The 24,343-nt window shown below is 45.7% G+C and overlaps 2 pseudogenes; one reads left to right on the top strand and one right to left on the bottom strand.

The window, feature by feature from the left end:
* Nucleotides 1–8,736: 8,736 nt before the first annotated feature.
* LOC121153986 lies at nt 8,737–9,225 on the bottom strand (annotated as a pseudogene).
* On the top strand, nt 9,194–13,147 carry LOC121153987 (annotated as a pseudogene).
* Nucleotides 13,148–24,343: the final 11,196 nt, after the last annotated feature.

Raw genomic sequence — 24,343 nt, forward strand, 5'->3', positions numbered from 1 at the left:
GTTCACTCCCCAAGCAGCCACAATGGCTGAAGCTGAGCCAATCCAAAGCCAGGAGCCAGGAGCTTCTTCCTGGTCTTCCACATAGGTGCAGAGTCTCAAAGCTCTGGGCCGTCCTCGGTTGCTTTCCCAGTCCACAAGCAGGGAGCTGGATGGGAAGCGGGGCCTCCAAGTTTAAAACTGGTGCCCATATGGGATCTCAGCGTGTGCAAGACGAGGACTTTAGCTGCTACACTATCACTCTGGGCCCCCTCAATCTTTTTTTGAACTGCTTGGGGAGTCAAATTACAGGAATTGATGTAACACAAACATTGATAGTGAGCCCAGCACAATGGTTCAGTGGCTAAAACCTCACCTTGCAAGTGCTGGGATGCTGTATGGGTGCTGGTTCGTGTTCCAGCTGCTCTACTTCCCATTCATCTTCCTAATTGTGATCTGGGAAACCAGTAGAGGATGGCCCAAAACCTTGGGGTCCTGCACCAGCATGGGAGACCCAGAAGAAGCTTCTGGCTCTTGGCTTCAGATCAGCTTAGTTCTGGATGTAGTGGCCGCTTGCAGAGTGAATCAGCAGATAAAAGAGCTTTATTTCTGTCTCTCCTTTTCTCTGTTAATCTTTCCAATAAAAATAAATAAATCCTTTAAAAATTGATAGCTGCATCCCATATTGATGTTACTGTAACATCAAGGCAATGCTTGATGATCAGGAAGCAACAGTGTGACCCAAGTACAGAAGTCAGCATTTGACTGTCTCAAGGATATTTGAAAGTAACAATTCTGTGGCCTTGGACCATTGTCCAACTGTGGACCCTTGCCCACAGGCCTTGACTTTGGTCTTGGACTTATGCTTCTCGTGCACCTTTATCCACTGAGTTTGACTTTGGTCTCCAGCACCAGCAATCTATGAACTCAGGATCCCAAAAACAGTCAAGCCACACTGTTATATTTTTTACAAATTACCTGTGGCAGTATACACAATAAATATTAGCTATTGCATGATAATAAAATGTATGTATAAGACTCTTATGGAATGTAAAATAATTAATTAAAATGGATTTCTAGGGCCCGGCGCGGTGGCCTAGCAGCTAAAGTCCTCACCTTCAATGTGCCAGGATCCTATATATGGCACGTTGTAACTAGTAACTCCACTTTCAATCCAGCTCCCCGCTTGTGGCCTGGGAAGGTAGTCAAGGACAGCCCAAGGCTTTGAGACCCTGCATCCGTGTGGGAGACCTGGAGGAGGTTCCTGGCTCCTGGTTCCTGGCTTCTGATTGACACAGTACCAGCTGTTGTGCTCACTTAGGGGAGTGAATCATCGGATGGAAGATCTTCCTCTCTGTCTCTCCTCCCCTATATATATCTGAATTTCCAATAAAAATAAATAAATCTTTTAAAAATAAAAAATAAAATAGATTTTTAAATATTTATTTGTTTGAAGGTCAGAGTCACAAAGAGAAAGAGACAGGGAAATGTCTTCCATCCACTGACTCACTCCCTAACTGACTGCAATCTAGGAGCTTCATCCAGTTCTCCCATGTGGGTGGTAAAGGCCCTAGCACTTGGGTCATATTCTGGTATTTTTCCCAACCATTAACAAGGAGTTACAATGAAGTGAAGCAGCCACGACATGAATGAGCACCCCTATGAGAGGCAGGCAGTGCCTTTGCCAAATATGCCACAGTACTGGCCCCTAGTTTTAATTATTTTTCTAAAACTCAGAAGACAATACCATAACATCAGGCGATTTTATGTCTGACAGTGTCCTAGATGGTGTACAGCCCCTCTGTTGTAGAATGAGAAAACGGAGCCTTCAAGAAATCATGCCACCTGGCTGGGTGGTGCAGACACACAGGGACTTGTGGTCTGGGTTTGGTTTCCCTGCCTACAAAGTTAGCGATCTCATCTCTGCCCCTTTTCTTTCCAGGAACAAGGAAAACAAAGGCAAGAACCCAGGAGACCAGAGCAGCAACAAGAAATCTTCATCTTTCCCGACTACAGCAGGTCAGGGCTCTGGGAGTCAGAGGTGAAGAAAGATAGGGCTGCGAATGAGTTGTGTCTGAGCTGTGGCAAAGTACCATGGTCAAAGCGGCTTAGGCAGCAGAAGGAGATGCTGGCTTAGTCGATGCCCTGGTGAGAGAGCCCTCTTCTTGTCCTGTGTGGTAAAACAGAGAGTTCTGGTCCCTCTTCTCTTTAGGACATTCATCATATGTCACTAATCACTCATCACCACATGACCCCATCTACACGCAATTGTCTCCCCACACCCTTCTCTCTAAACTCCAACCTATTGGGGGTTGGGGCTTCAAAACTGGAATTTGGGATGAGTTATATTCAGTCCATAAAAAGGACTCAGAGGTCCAAGCCGAGAAAGACCTTAAATACAAGCTGAAACAAGGAAGCATTAAAGTAAAAGCAAACTGACTCCCATCCTCTATTGCTGCCATGAGGTTTGGGGCATGAGAAGGGGTCGACAGAGTGAGGATGCTGCAGCAACTAGGTCTAGACTATAAACACTTCAGCTGGGGAGCTCATAATGGTAGCAATGGGGCAGTGGAGAGAAACCTGAATGCTGTCAGTTGACAGGGGTTGGGTTATCCCATCTCAAGATGAAAATAGTAACAGACAGCTGGGTTGTAAAACCTCAGTGAGATCTATTTACAAAAGCACTTTGTAAATGGCGAAGGCATTTATGGATTTATTTTGCTGAATGGTAGGATAGGTTGGGGGCCATCCTAGTATGACAGGGATAAGAGGAGTGGAGGATGCCTCCAATTCTGAGGCTCTCATGATTTGGTAAAGCTTGTAAACCCTGGGGCCTTTAGGAAAGTGCCTGGCTGTACAGCGATGGAGACAAGCTTTCATCTATTCTACTGAAGATGACTTGGGCACGGTGGGCTATGTCTGGATACTTGGAGAAATGAGAAGTTTATCAGAGGATGATTGGGCACCTCAGGTAAGAGACTTCCATCCAGAAGAGCATGATGTCTGACAACAGTCACCAAGAGTCAGTGCCACATTCATGAGAATGGGGTGTGGTTGCTGTTCTCAAATGCAGCACTGTCTTAGCCCTTAGCTGAAGATTCAGGCCCGTAAAAAAGTTTGACAGTAATATTGAAAGAGCTCGAATGACAGTCAACATGTTCTGGCTGTATAGCACAAAGCATGATGGAAATGATTATTGACTCTGCTAAGACCATGTATTCCTTAGGCACCCAGAAGACTCCTCATGGAGCAGTGGGGAAGGGTGAGGAGGGGACCCAGAGCACGCAGGAGAAAGAGCCATCATGCGTCGCCAGCCTACAGAAGCCTACATCCTGCTGGGACCATTCGGCGCTTCCTGAACGCAGTAGTGCACATTGCTCCCGTCAGGCAATGACAGAGGCAGAAGCTGCCAGGTCTGTAGTGTTAGATCAGGGAGGTCATGGGAACAGAACCATTCAGAGAAGCAGCGGTTCTTGGAAGAGTACTGTGCATATTCGGGGAATCCAGGCTGTTCGATAAAGGCTGGTGTTGTGTTAAAGCAGTGACACCAGCATCCCATATCTAAACGTCATTTCAAGTCCCAGCTACTCTACTTCTGATCCAGATCCCTGCTGATGTGCTTGATAGCCCAGGACCAACCTTGGCTATTGCATTCACTTGTGGAGGAGTGAACAGCACATGAAAGAGCTCTCTTGTTTTCTCTCCTTCTCTAATTATCTTCCAAATAAAGAAATAAATGCTTTTTGAAAACATATTAGATTGGGCCTGACGCAGTAACCTAGTGGCTAGGGTACTCGCCTTACACACGCCAAGATCCCATATGGGTGCCAATTCTAATCCTGGCAGCTCCACTTCCCATCCAGCTCCCTGCTTGTGGCCTGGGAAAGCAGTAGAGGACAGCCCAAAGCCTTGGGACCCTGTATCCACATGGGAAACCTGGAAGAAGCTCCTGGCTCCTGGCTTTAGATCATCGCAGCACCGGCTGTTGCGGCTGCCTGGGGAGTGAATCAATGCACAGAAGATCTTCCTCTCTGCTTCTCCTCCTTTCTGTATATCTGATTTTCCAATAATAAAATAAAATAAATATTTTTTTTAAAGAAACAACATGCTAGATCATCTGTGAGACTGCTAGGAATGTGGAAGAAAGAGACTCCCACGTTTGTAAGTGGATACTGAAAAATTCACAAAAGTTTATGTAACCCAGCATCCTTTCAGATAACAAAAGGGTCAGTAGACTGAAATAACCAACATCACAATGTGGTAACTGGACCTTGAAGTTGATCTCTTGGAGCCAGCGATATGCCATAGTAGGCGAATCTGCTGCCTGCAACAGCACCAGCATCCCATATGGGCACTGGTTCGAGCCCTGCTGCTCCACTTCTCACCCCGCTCCCTTTTAATGTCCTTAGAGAGATAGCAGAAGGTGGGCAAAGTGCCTGGACCACTGCCACCACACAGAAGACTGCTGTGGTAAATCGCCTGGCTCCCTGGGCTTCAGTCTGGGCCATCTGAATGAAAGACTGATTTTCTCTCTCCCTCTTTTTGTATAACTCTGACTTTCAAACAGTTAAGTACATTTTATTTTTTAAGAGAAAGTTGTTCTGTTGGGAGCAGGTATTTGATGCAGAAGACACAACTTGGGACACATTCTGTATCACAGAGCCTGATGTCAAGTCAAAGTTCTTTCCATTCCAGCTTCCTGCTAATGTGTACCCTGGGAGGCAGCAAGTTATAGTTTAAGTACTTAAGTCTCTGTCTTCTCCCAAAAGAACTAGATTGAGTTGGACTCCTGGCTTTAATCTGGCCTGCTCAGCCCCCCTATTGGGATCATTTGGGAAGCAAAGTTTCAGGCAGAAGATTGCTGTCTAGCTCTCTTTCAAATACATATAAATGAATACCTTTAATTAAAAAAAAAATGTTGGCAGGGCCCGGCGCAGTGGCGCAAGTGGTTAAAGGTCCTCGCCTCGCACGCCTGGGATCCCATATGGGCGCCGGTTCTAATCCCGGCAGCCCCGCTTCCCTTCCAGCTCCCTGCCTGTGGCCTGGGAAAGCAGTTGAGGACGGCCCAAAGCTTTGGGACCCTGCACCCACGCGGGAGACCCGGAAGAGGCTCCTGGCTTCGGATCGGCATAGTATCGGCCCGTTGCGCTCACTTGGGGAGTGAATCATCGGACGGAAGATCTTCCTCTCTGTCTCTCCTCTCTGTATATCCGCCTTTCCAATGAAAAAATAATTAAAAAAATAAATCTTTAAAAAAAAAAATGTTGGGTCCCATTGCAATGGCTTAATGGTTAAATCCTCTTCTTGCATGCCCTGGGCTCCCATACAGGTGTTGGTTCATGTCCTGCTGCTCCACTTCCCTTCCAGCTCCCTGTCTATAACCTGGGAATGCAATTGAGGAGAGCCTAAAGCCTTGGCATCCTACACCTGCGTGGGAAACCTGGATGAAGCTCTTGGCTTCTGGCTTCGAATTGGCTCAGCTCCAGCTGTTGCAGCCAATTGGAGAGTGAACCAGCAGACAGAAGATCTTTCTTTCTGTCTCTCCTCTCTGTAAATCTGCCTTTCTAATAAGAATAAATAAATCTTTTTTTTTTTTAGTTGATCTCTGATTACACTATGTGTTAGTTAAGTTTATGTACCGGCTTCATTGGAGTACAGGATATCCTGATAGTTGATTAAACATTTAATCTGGGTGCATTTGTGAAGATTTCCAGATGATATTAAAATTTGAATCAGCAGACTGAATCAAGAAAATTGCCCTCACTGGCCCTCATGGTCCTCAGGACTTTGTTTATGCATTAGAATTCTGGGAATACCAAGATTTCCCAACTTCCAACCTGCAGATTCCAGCTAAATCCTTCTCAGTGTCTAGAACCTCCTGAGCCAATCTCATCAAGTTTGCAGAGAAGCAGAGTTACAGGATCGTGTTTAGCTCAAAAGGCACGAGTTGAGACACCTATGTGTGTACGTGTGTGTGCCCACATGTCTGCCTCTCCAATAATTTAATTTAAAATGCAATTAAAGAATTTTATTTTGATGCAAATAAACCTTGAAGTCCATGCAGTTTTTTATATATATATATAACATTTTCCATGAAATTTTTAAAGAGATGTTACACGTGTATGTATGTATTAGGAAGGCAAAGTGAGTGGGAGTAGTGTGGCTAGGCTGGCTAAACAGCTGCCCGAGATGCCAGCATTCCATTTAAGTGCCAGTTTGAGAACCAGATGCTTCATTTCCAATCCAATTCCATGCTAGTATGTGAGGGAAAACAGCAGAAGATGCTCCAAATACTTGGACCTTGCCATGCATATGGGAGATCCAATTAAACTCTGAACTCCTGGCTTCGGCTTGACCCAACTCCAGCCATTAGAGCCATTTAGAAAGTTAAGCAGCAGGTGAAAGAGCTCTGTCTCTATTATTTTGTGCTTCAAATAAATTTTACATATAATATATATTTATATTTGTTACTCTATGTCTTTCAAATATATATTTTTTTTGTAAGAATTTTAAAAAGAAAGAAAGGAGGAGTGACAGAGTGAGATCTATTAGTTCAGTTTCCAATGTCTACAACAGCCATGGTGGTTGGGCCAGGCCAAAAGCAGAAACCAGGAACTCAGACTGGGTCTCCCATGTGGGTGGCAGGTAACTCAAATACTTGAACCATCATCTGTTGCCTCCCAGGCATATTAGCAGGGAGCTTTACAGGAAGTAGAGAATCTGGGACTCAAACCAGCACTCTAGTATGGGATGTGAGCATTGTAAACAGGGAATGAACCCACTGTGCCATATGCCCACCTCTCTATAAGTTTTTAGAAGATCCTTGTATGTATCCTTTCAGTGGTATTTTTCTGGAAACAACAGCAATACTCAACAGTCATCATGCACACCCAAGTATTGAAAGACGCTTCCAACTCCACCGGTGTTAGAAAAAATATTCCACTATGAATTCTCTAATATCCAGAAGCAACAACAGAGTTTGAAAGGAGCTTTTTTCACACCACCGTGACAGGCCACAGATTGGGCAGCATGTCTCCTGGGCAAAAAGTTCTTGCAATTTGCCTGTACCCAGAGCAGCTGCAGCCTCTGCTTTTTTTTCAAAAGAAAGCTTTCTCTGTGTTCTGTCTCACTCCAGGGGCTGAACAAAGTATTCCTGACTCTGCCCCTGGTGAATAGGTTGTTTAGAGTCGCTTGGGCCACACAAGAAAAGTCAGAACCAAGTGCTAGCTGTGAACACGACAGAACTTGCTCCTCTATAACCTGCGCTCACTGGAGATTCTTCACCAAGGTGGTTGCCACGGTTGCTTAGGGAACCCACAGGAGTCAATCTCAAGTGGCCCAGTGGTTGCCATAGGCAACGCTCTGTCTTCCCAAAAAGCCAGTGACAAGTGCACTCCACATCTTTAATATACACAGGATGAAGGAGTGAGGGTAGGGAAAAACACAGACTATTCCTAATTCTGACTTTATTTTAAAGATGACTTTCACCCAATAAACCAGAAACTGAATCCCTTTTCAGATTTCCTAGGGTGGAAAAAGATTCCATTCTGCTTTAGGGGAAGAGGCATTGTTAGCAATGTAAGTTACAAATTAGTAAAACAAACAAACAAACCACTCCAGGTCCAGGGTGGAGGAGCATTGTGTTGGGTTAGTCTGTCATCTGAAACACCTGACTCCCATATGAGAGCACCTGGTTTGAGTTCCCATTACTCTGCATCCAACCCAGCTTTGTGCTAATGCACCTCAGAGGCAGGAGATGATACTCAAATGCCACACATATGAGAAGGAGTTCCTGGTTCCTGGGTTCAAATTGCCTAACTCCTACTGTTGTGGACATCTGGCGCGTAAACCAGTGGGTGGAAGATTTTGGTATCCCCAGAATCAACTGAAATGCCTACTTCCTGCCACAGTCAAGGTCACAGTGGCTTCTCGTATAGGAAGTATCCAGGTGCCCATTTGGGGGAACTCAGTCTGAGCTCTAGTGTAATAGGGAGGTTCTTTTTTTAAAAGATGTAGTTACATCATGTCCTAATTATATTAAGTGGAACAAAATTAGCTAGGTCACAGAGGAAATAAAGCCATAGAAACTGGAAGAAGAGACGGAGGAGGCTAGAAGTCTTTATTTTTTGTATTATTTTATTTGGAAAGCAGAGAGAGATTTCATCTACTAGTTCACTCTCCCAGTGCCTGAAAGAAGTAAGAGCTGAAGCTGACAAAAGCTGGGAGCCAAGATGTAGGGCAGGTCTCACACATGACTGGCTGGAACCAGTGATTTGAGCCACCATTGCCAAAGCAGGGACTTGGACCCAGGCACTCAGACATGACAAAAGAGCATCCTAATCACTGAGTTCAAAATGACTAAGAAAAGAACTACAATAACTATGGGGACCCTCCTGTAGAGCAACATTTAGTATGTTGAAAGTTATCCTGGTAGCAAATTGTATGTCTTTCATATCAGAATGGGAGCTCATCCTCAATAAATCCTCAAAAAACATACCTTTTGGGGCTGGAACCATAGTATAGTATGCTAAGCCTCTGCCTTCAACACTGACATCCCATATGGGCACTGGTTTGAGTACCAGGTGCTCCACTTCCCATCCAGTTCCCTGCTTATAGCCTGAGAAAGTAACAGAAGATGGTCCAGGACCTTGGACCTCCACCCCCATGAAGGAGACCTAGAGGAGGCTCCTGGTTCATGGCTGTGTGTGTTTTTTATTTTCCCCTCACAATATAAACTATTAACAGAAAAGGCCTGCTGAATCATGTCCTTTTGAACACACCCACAGTGCGGCCCGGTGGCCAGTGGTCTTGGTGTGCTGGCCCCGGACACGGAGGCCCCAGAGGTGGCTGCTCTCTATGTGCCCAATCTTCTTCAGCCACTCCAGGTGCTCAGGGAGCTTGTTATCCAGACCGTTCGCCAGAACCTGACTGTATTTGCCATCTTTCCCATCCTTCTGTCTGTTCCAGAACCAGGCAGGGATCCTGTACTGTACTGTCTGGGATTCTGCATGATGGTGATCACCCCTCCACCTCATCCTCAGTGAGTTCTCCTGCCCTCTTGGTGAGGTCAATGTCTGCTTTTCTCAGCACCACGCGGGCGTACCTTCGCCCCACACCCTTAATGGCCATGATGGCAAGGGCTATTTTGCGCCGCCCATCGATATTTGTGTTGAGGACTCACAGAATGTGCTGGAACTTCTCAGGGATCACTAGAGACATGGCGGTGCTGAAGGCGGCGGCGTGTAGGCCTCCTGTGGAATCCATAAATAAGTTTTTAAGAAAGAAAAAAGTAGACTATTTAAGCATGAAAAGGCACAGAGGAAGAATTAGCACTGTGGTGCAAGTGGGCTCAGCTCCAACCTGCAATGCCAACATCCCATACTGAAGAGATGGATTGTAGATCCAGCTGCTCTACATCAGATCCAGCCCCCTGTAATCGCACCTGGGAATCACATAGGAGTCACACAGGAGATCCAGATGGAGTTTCAGGCTCCCGATGTCATCCTGGTCCAACCTTGGTGATTGAGGCCTCTTGGGGAGTGAATCAACTGATGGAAGATCACATTTCCTCTTTGTCTTTCAAATAAAGTCAATCTTGAGAAAAAGGCATGGAAGAAACTTTGAAATGCATCTTATAAAGTGAAAGAAATGCAGTGTGAAAAGGCTGTGTATTGTATCATTCCAACTCTAAGACATTCTAGAAAAGTTGAAACTAAAGAGACAGTAAAAACAATCAGGGGTGAAGTGGACAGGTGGGATGGGTAAGTAAGGGCGGTGAAGCTATACTGCAGGGTGCTGCAATAGTGGATGCTTGACCTTATGCATTTGTCAAATCCCAAAGAAATGTACAATACCATGAACCCTAATGTTAACAATTAACTAGTTTATAATGAAGTATCACTATAGATTCATCAATTGTAAAAAAAAAAATTAATTGTACCATATACTAATAATCAGGAAAAGTGGGAAGAGGAGGAATTTTTTTGGTATTTTTTGTTTGTAAGGAATTTCATTATGCTTATATTGTCCTTTAAATTTATTTATTTCTGGACCTGAAGCAGTAGCCTAGTGGCTAAAGTTCTGTATCCTGGCTGCTCCGCTTCCCATCTAGGTCCCTGCCTATGGTCTGGGAAAGCAGCCAATGACATCCCAAAGCACCCACTGGGAGACTTGGAAGAAGCTCTTGGCTCCTGACTTTGGATGAGGTCAACTCCAGCTGTTGTGGCCAATTAGGGAATGAGCCAATGGGTGGAAGATTTTTTTCTCTGTTGTCTCTGCTTCCCTCCGTAAATCTGCCTTTCCAATAAAAACAAATAAATCTTTGCTTTAAAAAAGGCGGGGGATGGGGGAATACTATGGTGACAAGTGGAGGCTTAGCCTGCTGCTCCACAGTGCTGGCACATAAATTTACTTATATTTGTTTCAGAAAGACAGAGCTGGACAGAGAAAGAGAGAGCTCTATTTTCCATCCTCTGATTCCCTTCCCGGATGCTCAGAACAGCTCAGGGGGGGACGAGGCTGAAGCTGGGTGCACAGGACTCAATCTAGGTCGCTCCTGTGACCAGCAGGGACTCATGTATGTGAGCCATCACTATGGCTTCCCAAGGTGCACATGACCAGGCAGCTGGAATCACAGACAGAGCCAGGACTGAGCCCAGGCACGCGATAAGGGAGTTTGAGTGGTCCAGTGTCGTAACTGCTGCACCAAACACTGGCCCCGGGGGCTTTGTCTTTGCCCTTTAGTTTTTTTTAAGCCCAAGATTGCTCACAAAGAAAGTAGTCTGAGAAAATGAACAAATCCCCTGAGACTCAGTCTTTTTACTTACATATGCTGGTCACACAAGCTTTGTGAAAGTTACAAAACACAACAGGGTCTTGGTTATGCGGTGATGATGAAAATGGGAAGGCGGCTCAACAGACAGAACTTTGAGCAAATGCATGAACATAAAACTCCACGTCCCAAGCCAAAAACATATCCAGCCAAACAGGGTGAGAAGAAGCCTGGTGCAGCACACAGAAGGCCAGGTGAAGCTACAGCCAAGGCTACAGCCAAGCTGCTCCGCTGGCCACCATGATTGAGGGTTCTGATACCAGAACCATTCTGTACATTTTCCGTTGAGCTCTGAGTTCATATGCACTGTGGAGTATGCATGAAAAACAAGATCAACTCAAATATACAACACAAGGACTGCTACTGAGGAATGCCCTGTCTGCATCTGCTAAGGGCCTCCCATCTTTTTTTTTTTTTAAGTTTATTTATTTTATTGGAAAGGCAGATTTACAGAAAGGAGAGACAGAAAGAAGGATCTTCCATCTGCTGGTTCACTCCCCAAATGGCTGCAACAGCCAGAGCTGAACTGATCTGAAGCCCGAAGCCTGAAGCCAGGAGTTTCTTCTGGGTCTCCCATATTGGTGCAGGTTCCCAAGGCTTTGGGCTACCCTCTACTGCTTTCCCAGGCCACAAGCAGGGAGCTGGATGGGAAGCGGGGCAGTCAGGGCATAATGGGGTCCTAGCACTTGAAAAAAGAGGATTAGCCAGTTGAGACATTGTGCTGGCCCCCTCTTTTTTCTAAGATTTTCTTTTTATGAAAGTCAGAGTTACAGAGAGAAAGAAAGATAGAGACAGAGAGAGAGAAATTTTTCATCTGCTGCTTTGCTTCCTAGATGACTGCCATGGTCAAGGATAGACCAGGCCAAAGCTGGGAGGCAGGAGCTTCTTTTAAGTATCTTAGGTGGAACAGAGGTTTGGAATGGAAGTTGAGCACTTGTGCCTTCCTTCATTGTTTTTCCCAGGGCATCAGTAAGGAGCTGGATTAGAATCAGAGCACATGGGACACATAAACTCGAGCCCAAAGGTGATGCTGGCATTGCATGTGGTGGCTTTACATGCTATGCTACACCACCATCCCCTGTGCCTGCCTACCCTGACCACATTTCAAGGTTTAGTTGGATTGTCCATTTCCTCAAAACTTCCCCAATCATGTCAGCTGAAAGAAAGCTTTCTGCTTATTCTGAGTTTCCATAATACTTCAGTTTGTCTTGTATACACCTTATTATGTTTACACAAGTACTTTTCTTAGTGCTGTGTGGGGAAAACTTGACAGAAATAAGCCTGGTAAAAGACCTTTTTTTTTCAGAAAAAATTTTTAAGAAAATATTTATTTTATTTTTACTGGAAAGTCATATATACAGAGAGAAGGAGAGACAGAGAGGAAAATCTTTCATCCGTTGATTCACTCCGCAACCGACCGCAAAAGCTGGAGCTGAGTCAATCTGAAGTCAGGATCCAGGGTCCTCCTCTGGGTCTTCCACATGGATGTAGGGTTCCAAGGCTTTGGGCCATCCTTGACTGCTTTCCCAGGCCACTGCAGGGAACTGGATGGGAAGTGGGGCTGCCAGGATTAGAACTGACGTCCAAATAGGATCCCAGGTCTTGTAAGGTGAGGACTTTAGCCGCTAGGCTACCACACTGGGTCCTTTTCAGAAATTCTTAAAAAGATTTATTTTATTTTTATGTTAAAAACATAGTTACAGAGAGAAGGAGAGAGAGAGAGAAAGAGAGAGAGATCCTTCAGCTGTTAGTTCACTCCTCAAATGTTTGCGATGGCCGGAGCTGAGCTGATTCAAACCCGGGAGCCGCTTCCACAAGAGGCCTCGCACGCCACTGCCTTTCCCACCACCATGTGATCCCTGAGAAGTTTCAGCACGTTCTGCGAGCCCTTTACACTAATGTCAATGAGCTGCGCAAAATAGCCCTTGCCATCACGGCCATTAAGGGTGTGGGGCGAAGGTACGCCCGCGTGGTGCTGAGAAAAGTAGACATTGACCTCACCAAGAGGGCAGGAGAACTCACTGAGGATGAGGTGGAGGGGTGATCACCATCATGCAGAATCCCAGACAGTACAGTACAGGATCCCTGCCTGGTTCTGGAACAGACAGAAGGATGGGAAAGATGGCAAATACAGTCAGGTTCTGGCGAACGGTCTGGATAACAAGCTCCCTGAGCACCTGGAGTGGCTGAAGAAGATTGGGCACATAGAGAGCAGCCACCTCTGGGGCCTCCGTGTCCAGGGCCAGCACACCAAGACCACTGGCCACCGGGCCGCACTGTGGGTGTGTCCAAGAAGAAATGAGTCGGCAGGCCTTTTCTGTTAATAAATAGTTTATATGCTGTGAAAAAAAAAAAACTTATTTATGGGAGGGCCCGCATGATGACTTTATTGGCTAATCCTCCACCTGCAAGCATTGGCATTCCATATGGGCACAGTTACATGCCTCGGCTGCTCCACTTCCAATCCAGCTTTTTGACTGTGATCTGGGAAAGCAGTAGAGGATGGCCCAAAGTCTTGAGACCCTGCAACCACATGGAAAGCCCGGGGGAAGCTCCTGGCTTCTGACTTCAGATCAGCTCAGTTCTTTCTGCTGCAGTTATTTGGGGGAGTGAACCAGATCTTCCTATCTCCCCTTTTCTGTATAAATCTGCCTCTCCAATGAACATAAATCTTTTTAAAATTGTATTTATGGGGCCCGGCACGATGGCGCAGCGGTTAAGGTCTTCACCTTGCATGCCTGGGATCCCATATGGGCGCTGGTTCTATCCCGGCAGCCCCGCTTCCCATCCAACTCCCTGCCTGTGGCCTGGGAAAGCAGTTGAGGACGGCCCAAGGCTTTGGGACCCTGCACCCACAAGGGAGACCTGGAAGAGGCTCCTGGCTTCAGATTGGCATAGCATTGGCCATTGTGCTCCCTTGGGAGTGAATCATCAGATGGAAGATCTTCCTCTCTGTCTCTCCTCCTCTCTGTATATCCGCCTTTCCAATACAAATAAAATAAATCTTAAAAAAAATTGTATTTATGGGACCAACCTACTGGCATAACAGATAATGCCCTTGCCTGCAATGCTAACATCACATTTTGGCATCTGTTTGTGTCCCAGATGCTCGGTTTCTGAGCCAGACCCCTGCTAATGGCCTGGGAGAAGTAGTGGAAGATGACCTATGCCGGAGTCCAGTTTCAGCCGAGTTTGGAGCTCGAGAAGGGTGCGTGGAGTCGGCGATAAGAAAAGACATGGACACTGTCACTTGGTGCCCTCTTGCTACAGCTCAAGATGACACTGTCCTTTTATTTACTCAGACCCATTACAAGCCTCTGCACAATCATTTGATTGTTTTATTTTTTCTTCATGACTAAGTGGGTATGCACAGATGTTTGATTATTTTATCTTTTATTTCATGGTCAACTAGGTGTTCTTTTTTTTTTAAGATTCATTTATTTTTTTAATTGGAAAGGCAGATTACAGAGAGGAGGAGAAACAGAGAGGATCTTCTGTTTGATGATTCACTCCCCAAGCAGCCGCAACAGCCGGTGCTGAGCCAGGAATTTCTTTCTGGGTCTCCCACATGGGTGCAGGGTCCCAAGGCTTTGAGTTGTCCTCGACTGCTTTCCCAGGCCACAAGCAGGGAGCTGGATGGGAAGTGGAGCTTCCAGGAATAGAACCAGCATCCATATGGGATCCTGGCGCGTTTAAGGTGAGGACCTTAACCGTTATGCGATTGCACTGGGCCCCCAACCAGGTGTTCTCAAAGATAATTCTGTAAGTTACTATAATTAGTTTCTTTAAAGCAAGCCATTTTTCATTCTTCAAAAGTAGCCATTAGGTGACAGCCGGAACTCCAAGGCCAAAGCACAGATGGTGGCCTACTAATCAGTAAAACATTCCTACTAAATTTTATTTTCACAACTTAGCTATCACTTAGTGGGAGAAATTCATTAAAAGGGAAAAAAAGTAACGATCTAGGACAAAAAGTTTCAAAGATTAAATCCCCCTACAATTGCAGGCTCTACAACCTCATAAACAATCAAGCAATAATCAAAAATATATATCTCTATGATGTTGATAACATCACCCTACAATTCCTGTACTTAAAAAATTATAAAAGCAGCTAAAACAGCTACATTTTCTATGCTCTAAAGAGTTGCAAGGACAGGCTAAATTTTAGGGTCCCAGTAACTAGATTTATTGCCATAGCAGTTTCAGTTCTCACTCCCATCACTTGCATTAATATTTAGGATCTTTATCAAGCCATTTCCCAGGACGCATGCTATATGACTGGGCCCAATTTCAGGGCAATGGGTAGGCACACAATAAGTTGTCCAGAAACAGCATGGGTTTAATTGTACTCCTGTGTGCAGTTAAAGGCCCACTCACCAAGACTTCATCAATAACATTAGCTCTCAAGCTCATGTTGGTTGCAAAAGCCATCTCACAGGGGCAAACAATGCCTCAATAGATTACAGAATTCTTAGTGGGGTGCTTGAGTGTCCATGCAACAAGGGGGTAAAACTATGTCAAGGTGGTCAGAGAGAAATCCGCCAGGCCCTGCCAAACAGCTGGAAGCTCCCCGGGCCCTGCCAAGCAGGGGAGCTGTTCTCTTCACACCTTCGTGTTATTCACACCTACTGCATGGACCCCAGCAGGCCTAAGTGTTTAGGCCCTGCCACCCAAGAGTGTGATCCGGTGTGATCCGGGTGAAGCTCCTGGCTACTGGCGTCCATATCACCCTGACTACTGTGGCCATCCAGGGGGTGAACCAGTACATAGAAGATCTCTCCCTTCCTCTGTCACTTGCTCTGTTTAACTCCACTTTAAAATAAATCAATCTCTTTTAAAAATATATTTGACAGGCAGAGAGAGAGACCAACAGGGAGTCCCTATGTGTCACTTCTCTCCCCAAATGCTCAAAAGTGCAGCGGTTGGCCCAAGATTGTTGCTGGGAACCAGGAAATCAATATAAATCTCCCATGTGAGTGGCAGGAACAGAGCTGCTGGACCCATCACACTGCCCCCTAGCGTCTGCCTTAGTAGGCAGCTGAGACCGGAGACCGAACCTAGCTGGGCACTCCCATGTGGGATGCAGGCCTGTTAACCAATGTCATTCACTGTGCTTGACACCTACCCGTTGCCCAATTTTTAAATAGATTGGTTTCATATGGTTGAGAAATTTTTGTTTTTGTTTTTATCAAAAAAGATCGCATTGCTTATGTTTATCTCTAGTTTGCTTTTCTCATAACAGTATGCTGCAGAAATCCTTCAACACAAACAGAAAGTCTTGGTTTTGATTAATATTTTGTGGCATGAATGGTCCCAGGCTGTCCAACGGTTTCTGCGGTTGTTCACCGCCCTTGCATCTGGTTTTTGCCATCCCAGACAATGCCACTGTGTGTACCCGGGAGCTGTAGGAAGCAAGCTGTGCTTCCTGTATGCTCCCCCCACACACTGACTCTTTGATTTCTGTTAGAAAGAAGGACTTAGTGGGGGGGGGGGCAAGCGAAGGATTCAGCCTCAATTTAAAACCTATTTCATTGTGTGCATCACCTGGAATAAATCATCCAACACTCTGTGCCACAGGCTTTTCATTATTTCCAGTAAAACAATGATGATCATAATTCCCCAAAGGATTGTTGCAAGAATTAAGTGACATATGATGGTGTGTGCAACAGAAACTGGCACAAAACAAACAATAATTACCACACTTAAATATCAGATAGATTTCTAGTCAGGGTAATCTTTGATTGAAGGGCATATGCATTCTGAATTCTTTTTTAAAATTAATATATTTATTTGAAAGTCAGTGATACAGAGAGAGATTTTCCACCTGCTGCGTCACTCCTCAAATGGCTGCAACTTCCAGTGCTGAGGCCAGCTAAACCAAAAGCCAGGGGCTTCATTCAGATCTCTCACGTGATTGGCAGCGGCTCAAACACTTGCGGGACCTTTCGCTGCTTTTCCCAGGCCGTCAGCAGGGAGTTAAAAGTGGAGCAGCCAAGGCAAAAACATGCTCATATGAGATGGATGCCTGCATTTCATTTGGCTGCTTTTCCTGCTATGCGACAATGCCAGCCCTGGCATTCTCAATTCTAATAAATATTTCTAGATTGCATTAAAAAAATGTCAAATGACTGCATTGTACTGGATTTTCATTTCTGCAGCTGCTAAGGTCAGTGTCTACATCCTGTTTTCTTGCCTCTTGCATATTCTGTTCTATGAATTGTCCAGTCACCTTTCTTGTCCACTTTTCTATAGGTTATACTTTTGTTACTGCTTATCAAAGCTCTATATAGCAGGCTCAATGCAGTAGCATAATACTAAAAATCCTTGCCTTGCATGCACCAACATACCATATGGGTGCCAGTTCTAATCCCGGCGCCTGACTTCCCATAAAGCTCCCTGCTTGTGGCCTGAAAAAGCAGTTGAGGATGGCTCAAAGTCTTGGGACCCTGCATCAGCATGGGAGACCTGAAAAGGCACCTGGCTCCTGGCTTCAGATTAGCTCAGCTCTGGCCGTTGCAGACCCTTGGGGAGTGAATCATCGGAAAGATGGATGGATAGAAGATCTTCCTTTCTGTATATCTGACTTTCCCATAAAAATAAATAAATTTAAAAATAAAAACGTCGGGCTCGGTGCGGTGGTGCAAGTGGTTAAGGTCCTCGCCTTGCACGCCCGGGATCCCATATGGGCGCCGGTTCTGTCCCAGCAGCCCCGCTTTCCTTCCAGCTCCCTGCCTGTGGCCCGGGAAAGCAGTTGAGGACGGCCCAAGGCTTTGGGACCCTGCACCCACATGGGAGACCTGGAAGAGGCTCCTGGCTTCAGACCGGCATAGCGTTGTGCTCACTTGGGGAGTGAATCATCAGACGGAAGATCTTCCTCTCTGTCTCTCCTCTCTGTATATCCGCCTTTCCAATAAAAAAATAATAAAAATAAATCTTAAAAAAAATAAAATAAAAAATGTCTTTATAGCTTATAACTCCAGTTGGTCTTCACATGGCCTTTGTATTGCAAAATTTTGACTGGAAATTTTATCACACACAAGATAATTTTTTTTTAAGATTTATTTTATTTTTATCGCAGTCAGATATACAGAGAGGAGGAGAGACAGAAAGGAAGATCTTCCATCCACTGATTCACTCCCCAAGTGACTGCAACAGCTGATATCTGTGCTGATCTGAAGCCAGGAGCCAGAAACTTCTTCTGGTCTCCCACACAGGTGCAGAGTCCCAAGGCTTTGGGCCATCCTCTACTGCTTTCCCAGGCCACAAGCAGGGAGCTGGATGGAAAGGGGGCTGTCATGGTTAGAACTGGTATCCATATGAGATCCTGATGCTTTCTTTATATATATATATATATATATTATAATCTTACATAGTTGATTAGGGCACAAAGGGTCAAATGTCACAGGAAAGTGGGTAAGACCATTGTTTGCACACTAATACCAGGTTTTTTTTTCTGTATCCAGGCTAAGGGGAGAGATAAAGGGAAAAGTCCCACGCAGCCTCCCACCCACCCCAGGGCCCAGATGTAGGACATACTCCGAGGGTCCTGCTCAAGCAGTTTTTATAGTTCAGCAGTTATGAATTGCTGCCAATCTCGCTGTTCCAAGCACGATGAAATATATTCAGAATTCACTGGCTAACATCGTCTCTTCATGATTGGGGTTCTGAGATCAACAGTTCAGTTGGAGGGATCTCCAAAGTAACTTTGTCTGAGGTGATCCCAGACCTGATTCTGTGTGTTCTTGCCAGTACAGGGTCCGGCACTGTCTGTCGCCCCAATCAGCTTATGCATATGTTGGTGGTTGCAATTGCTGGGTCAGTTCTGTCTCCAGCCTTGTCTTCCATGTGAACCAATGGGTGTTGCAGTCCAGCCCAATCCTGCCCACTTCATACTCGGCCCTCATGCAAACCAGTGGGAGCTGCAGCCTAGTCGGGGCGACTCCCCATAACCCCCACCAAGCCTGTCCCCTACCCTTGTTCCCATGCTTGCCACTATGTACCATAGTCTTGTTCAGTCTGTCCCACATCCCATTTAGCTCTCGTGCACGTCAATGGACATTGAAGCCTAGTTTAACCCGACCTGCCCTACTATCCAGCCCACACACATACTGGCAGGTGCTATTCTGTCTAGCCATGCCTGCTCCAATCCTGGTTTTCATGCTCTCCTGTGGGAGTGGTAACTCACAAGGGAGGTGACCTCTATTTCCCTACTAGGCTACTCCCACTCCCAGATTATGCACTCTCCTGGTAATTCTGGAGTTTAACTTCACAGAATTAGTCCTTGGTGCCAGCCTCTGCCAGTTGATGCTATGAAAAACAGATTTAAAAATATTTTTTAAAATTAATCTTGGGCCTTCTCTTTCACTCCCTTATCCCAGCCGAGTGCCTGGCAACTAGCAGATTTTAATAGGTACCTACTGAATTACATAGAAATTGACTGCACCTTTATGAATATCTGACTATTTGGAGCCAGCAAGAGAGCAGAAGGCTGAGGCTTCTGTGTATCCCACGTGGACGCTGCTTCGTGTTCCGGCTACTCCACTTCCCATCCACATCCCTGCTTGTGGCCTGGGAAAGCACCAGAATTGGTGATTTAATTAAGGCGCACATTTGAATGAAAGTATCCTCAGGGTTCTTAGAGAAGGAAGAAAGCCCCTGAGCCAGTAGGTGAGGCCCAGATGCCTAGACTGTGTGTGTATTTTGGCCCATCAGTGGGTTCTTTACTCCTAGTCAAGCACACTGTTGCATTCATTAAAGATGAAGTGAGTGCTTAAAATTTTCCAGTACATTTCAATGGAAAATTGTATAAAATGGGACTGGCATTGTGGCATAGTAAATAATTAAAGTCACTGCATGTTATTCTCCCTAGCCTCCTCCAACAATCCTTTCCCGCTTTAAAAAATTCTCCTGGGCTGGCACATTGGCTCCACAAGCATCCCTTCACCTCCAAGTGCTGTATTCCTATGGGTTCTGGCTCATGTGAGCTAACAGAGGAGCTTGGGAAACTCTGTTAGGATGCAGTTTCTATAGGTGAGTGCAGAACCAAGGCTGGGAGCAGCCCAGACCAGGTCAGGTTACGGTACCTGCTTACATGGAGTTCAGATCTTGGAGTGAGTCAGGCTGGACCAGTTCATTTCACCCACTGGCAGAACTGAGAACTAGGATGGGGTGCAGGACAGGCTGAGTTGGACCACAACACCAGCCAGTTCACATTAGGGTTAGGACTAGAGGTTGGCTGGGATGGGTCAGGCTAGGCTGTAGCATCCTCCAGCATGAGCAGGAACTAAAGAGATTGCGCTGGGCCATGACACAGCAGCTGCTGGCAAATAAACAGCTGAGATGGGTCATGCCAGACAGGGTTGCAGCACCCACCAGAACATGTGAGACCTGAGGCGTGGGGTGCAAGCCCAGTAGAGGGGTTGTGGTGGGATCCTCTGCAGGGCCATTGCTACCACTGCTGAGCATGAGAACTTGGACTGGGGAAATGTCAGTCCAGGCAGAGGGCTGCAATTCTTGTAGGCCTGCATGTGAGCTGGGTAAAGAGTAGAGCCATGCTGGGCTAAATGACTGTATGCACTGGTGCGTGCATGAGCCAGAGTAAGTGCAGGCTGGTAGGGCATTGCTACAGCATCAACTGGCAAATGCTGGGCCTGGAAGGCAAGTCCTGTCAAGCTAGACTGAAGCACCACCTGCAGGGTGCAAGATCCGGGATAGGGAATGGGCTCAGGAGGAAGTTATGGGCATCTCTCTGATTGGCTGCCACTCCCCTGGTGAGCATGAGAACCAACCAGGATTGGGGGCAGGCCTGGCTAAGCAACAATGGCACCTGCCAGCATGAGTGTGGGCTGGATAGTGGGGCCAGTTCTAGACTTTAATGCCCAGTTGATGTATATGAGAACTAAATGGAATGTGGACCAGATTGGACCAGTCTGCTGTACATACTGGCAAGCACAGGAACCAGGACTGGGGAATTAACTAGTGGGAATTAGAGAGGGTTAATCCAATGAGGCTGTATTTCCCACTGGTATGAATGAGGGCTGAGTGTGTGGTGGGCAGGGTTGGGTTGGACTGCAGCATCCATAGGCTTGGGTATCAGATGGGACTGGAGACAGAATTGACCCAGTAACTGCAACCACTGATGTAGGTGATAAACTGGGCTGGACCCTGTACTGGCTAGCACATATAGGTTAGATCTGTGACCCCTTTAGATGAGATTTCTTCAGGGATCCCCCAAACTGAGCTGCTGGACTCAGAGCTCCAACCATGGGGAGGATCACAGGATCTGGGATGTGACTATGGTCTGCATGTGTCAGAACTAGGCCTCCTTAGTGGCTTAGATGGAGTGTTACACAGCATACCCAGATGCACATGGAGGATATGGCAGTCTATTGGAGCCTGCAGAGGACATCTGGTGCCATGGCAGAGGAGGAAGGGCAAAATAGACTGATCAACTTCCTCAGCCAAGTGTTGACAGCAAATATCTGGGTGAATGGAGACTCTAGGAAGGACTATGTTGGTCAATGGATCTTGGAAGGATTTCTTCATTCTTGGATGGGTGAGATCCACAACATTTTAGGACTATCAAGACCACTTGAGTGGAGCTCTTGGATCATGCTCCACATCAGGGACCCTGGGATGACATTGGGTGGCAGTTCCCCATCCCTGTGTACTGAGGCAGTTGGGTGGCTGGGTGTGGCTTCTCCTCTTGTCTCCCCACTTCCCCCAGATACAAGAAGAGGAAAAGGAGAATTTGGAAACAATGGTCTCACCCACTTTCCCCTAATCCTTGACCCTTCGTGCTCTGGTCAACTGTGCAGACATCATCAAGAAAAGAATTGAAAAAAATAAATAAAGTTCTTTGGGCCCGGTGGCGTGGCCTAGCAGCTAAAGTCCTCACCTTGAACACGCCAGGATCCCATATGGGTGCCGGTTCTAATCCTGGCAGCTCCACTTCCCATTCAGCTCCCTGTCTGTGGCCTGGGAAAGCAGTCTAGGACGGCCCAGAGCATTGGGACCCTGCACCCACATGGGAGACCCGGAAGAGCTCCTGGCTCCTGGCTCCTGGCTTTGGATCGGCATAGCACTGGCCGTTGAGGTCACTTGGGGAGTGAATCAATGGACGGAAGATCTTCCTCTCTGTCTCTCATCTTCTCTGTATATCTGCCTTTCCAATAAAAATAAATAAATCCTTTTAAAAAATTTTTAAAAATAATAAATTTCTCCTTCCTGGAACTTTAGCCCATAAGGACAACAGCTTAAGTCCTGGTTGATCTATTCTAATAGATATATGTGTGTTTGTATCTCATATATATTTGTAACATAATATAAAATATTAATAAGTATTTATATTATCATATATTACATAATCATTTATATAATTATATTGTAATTATTATATATTATATTACATATTATATCAGTATGTTTTATTGTTATTATAGTATGTTATATGATATGTAATATATAATAGAATATATTTTATAGCTTCATCATATTATAGAAAATACTGTATTTCTAATATATAGTATAAATATATTCATAAATGTAAATTTATTGATATTATACATTTATAATGTATGATACAATATAAACGTATTTGTTATATATACTTCATTTTTAAAAAAGAAAAAAGAATTGTGGGTGGTGTGGTTGGTGATTTGGCACAGCATGTTGAGTGACCTGCAGTGCTGGCATCCTATATATGTTTCAGTTCAAGTTTTGGTTGCTCCACTTGCAGTCCGTCTCTCTACTAATGTGTTTGGGAAAGCAGTGGAAGAAGGTACAAGTACTTGGGCCGCTGCATCCACCTGGGAGGGTTGTGCGAAGTTCCTGGCTATGATCTACCCCACTCCTAGCCATCGTGGCCATTTGGGGAGTGAACCGGCAGATATAAACTCTCTTTTTCTGTGTCATTCTGCCTTTCCAATAAATTAATAAATCTTGATTTACAAATGTAACTTGTGGGCCTGGCAAGGTGGCCGAGCAGTTAAAGTTCTCACCTTGCACAAGCAGGGATCCCATATAGGCACCAGTTCTAATCCCAGCAGCTCCACTTCCCATCCAGCTCCCTGCTTGTGGCCTGGGAAAACAGTCGAGGATAACCTAAAACCTTGGGACCCTGCACCCTCATGTGAGACCCAGAAGAAGCTCCTGGCTCTTGGCTTTGGAACAGCTTAACTCTAGCTGTTGCAGTCACTTGGGGAGTGAATCTTCAGGCCCAAGATCTTCCTCTCTGTCTCTCTGCATATCTGATTTTACAATTAAAATAAACATAAATTGGGCCCGGCGGCATGGCCTAGCAGCTAAAGTCCTCGCCTTGAACACGCCAGGATCCCATATGGGTGCTGGTTCTAATCCCGGCCGCTCCACTTCCCATCCAGCTCCCTGCTTGTGTCCTGGGAAGGCAGTCGAGGATGGTCCAAAGCTTTAGGACCCTGTACCTGTGTGGGATGCCTGGAAGACATTCCTGGCTCCTGGCTTTGGATCGGCATAGCACCGGCCGTTGAGGTCACTTGGGGAGTGAATCAATGGATGGAAGATGTTCCTCTCTTTCTCTCCTCCTCTCTGTATATCTGACTTTCCAATAAATAAATAAATAAATAAATCTTTTTTAAAATTAACATAAATCTTTTTTAAAATGTAACTTGTGCTAATGGCAGACCTTGACATTGTTAAGGTATCAGAAGTTAAGGTATCAGAACGAGGATTCAAAGGGAAGCCTGGAAACCAGGCAGAACTTTTATTGCCAAGTCAAAGTTCCTGCAGGGAATCCCTAATAAGATGATGCTGTGGGAGTAAAACCAAAACGGAAATGCCAGAGAGACAGAGAAAACAGAAATGCATATCACCTACTGGAAAAGCTGCAAGCAGCCTGCTGTATGAACCATGAAAAGTTGCAGGCATTAGCATGTAGCCCATGAGAGCCATCATGTGAACCAACAAAGCTGTGTGAGTGGGATAGCTGCTGAGAACCAAGAACTGCAAAGTTACCAACATGCAACACCAGCCTAAGAGACCTGCAGGCCTGAGACCATAAACTCCAAGAACTGAGGCACAGGCTGAGCCCAGGGAAGCCACGGGGCAGGGTTGTCCAAGACAGGGCCCAAGCTCCAAGCCAGTGTGCTCACAGTGCCAGACACATACTCCTTTCTCTCTTTTCTTTTCCACCAGTATATTCCTGCTAATTATTATTATCATTTTCCATGATATGGTTTTGTAAATATAGGATTCCCCCTCCACCTTACCATTCTCTCCCACTTATTACTTAGCCCTGTAATAGTACAATAGCATAGTCTTTTAGCAGTGTATTTTTTTTTTGGTAGGTAATTCTGCCCTGCTGAGTTTGGGTATTGCTTTTGGAGAGGGAAAGAGAGAGAGATCTTTCATTTGCTGTTCCTGGGTCCAAGTGCAATGGTCTGAGCAGGGTTAGGCTGAATCCAGGAGTCAGAAGCTTTTTCTGGTCTCCTACATGGGTGAAGGGGCCAAACCTTTGAGCTGTCTTGTGCTGTTTCCCAGACCATTGACACGGAGCTGGTT

The sequence above is a fragment of the Ochotona curzoniae genome, unplaced genomic scaffold (assembly GCF_017591425.1).
Source record: "Ochotona curzoniae isolate NIBS_2020 unplaced genomic scaffold, NIBS_Ocur_1.0 contig_2723, whole genome shotgun sequence".
Classification (NCBI taxonomy): Eukaryota; Metazoa; Chordata; class Mammalia; order Lagomorpha; family Ochotonidae; genus Ochotona; species Ochotona curzoniae.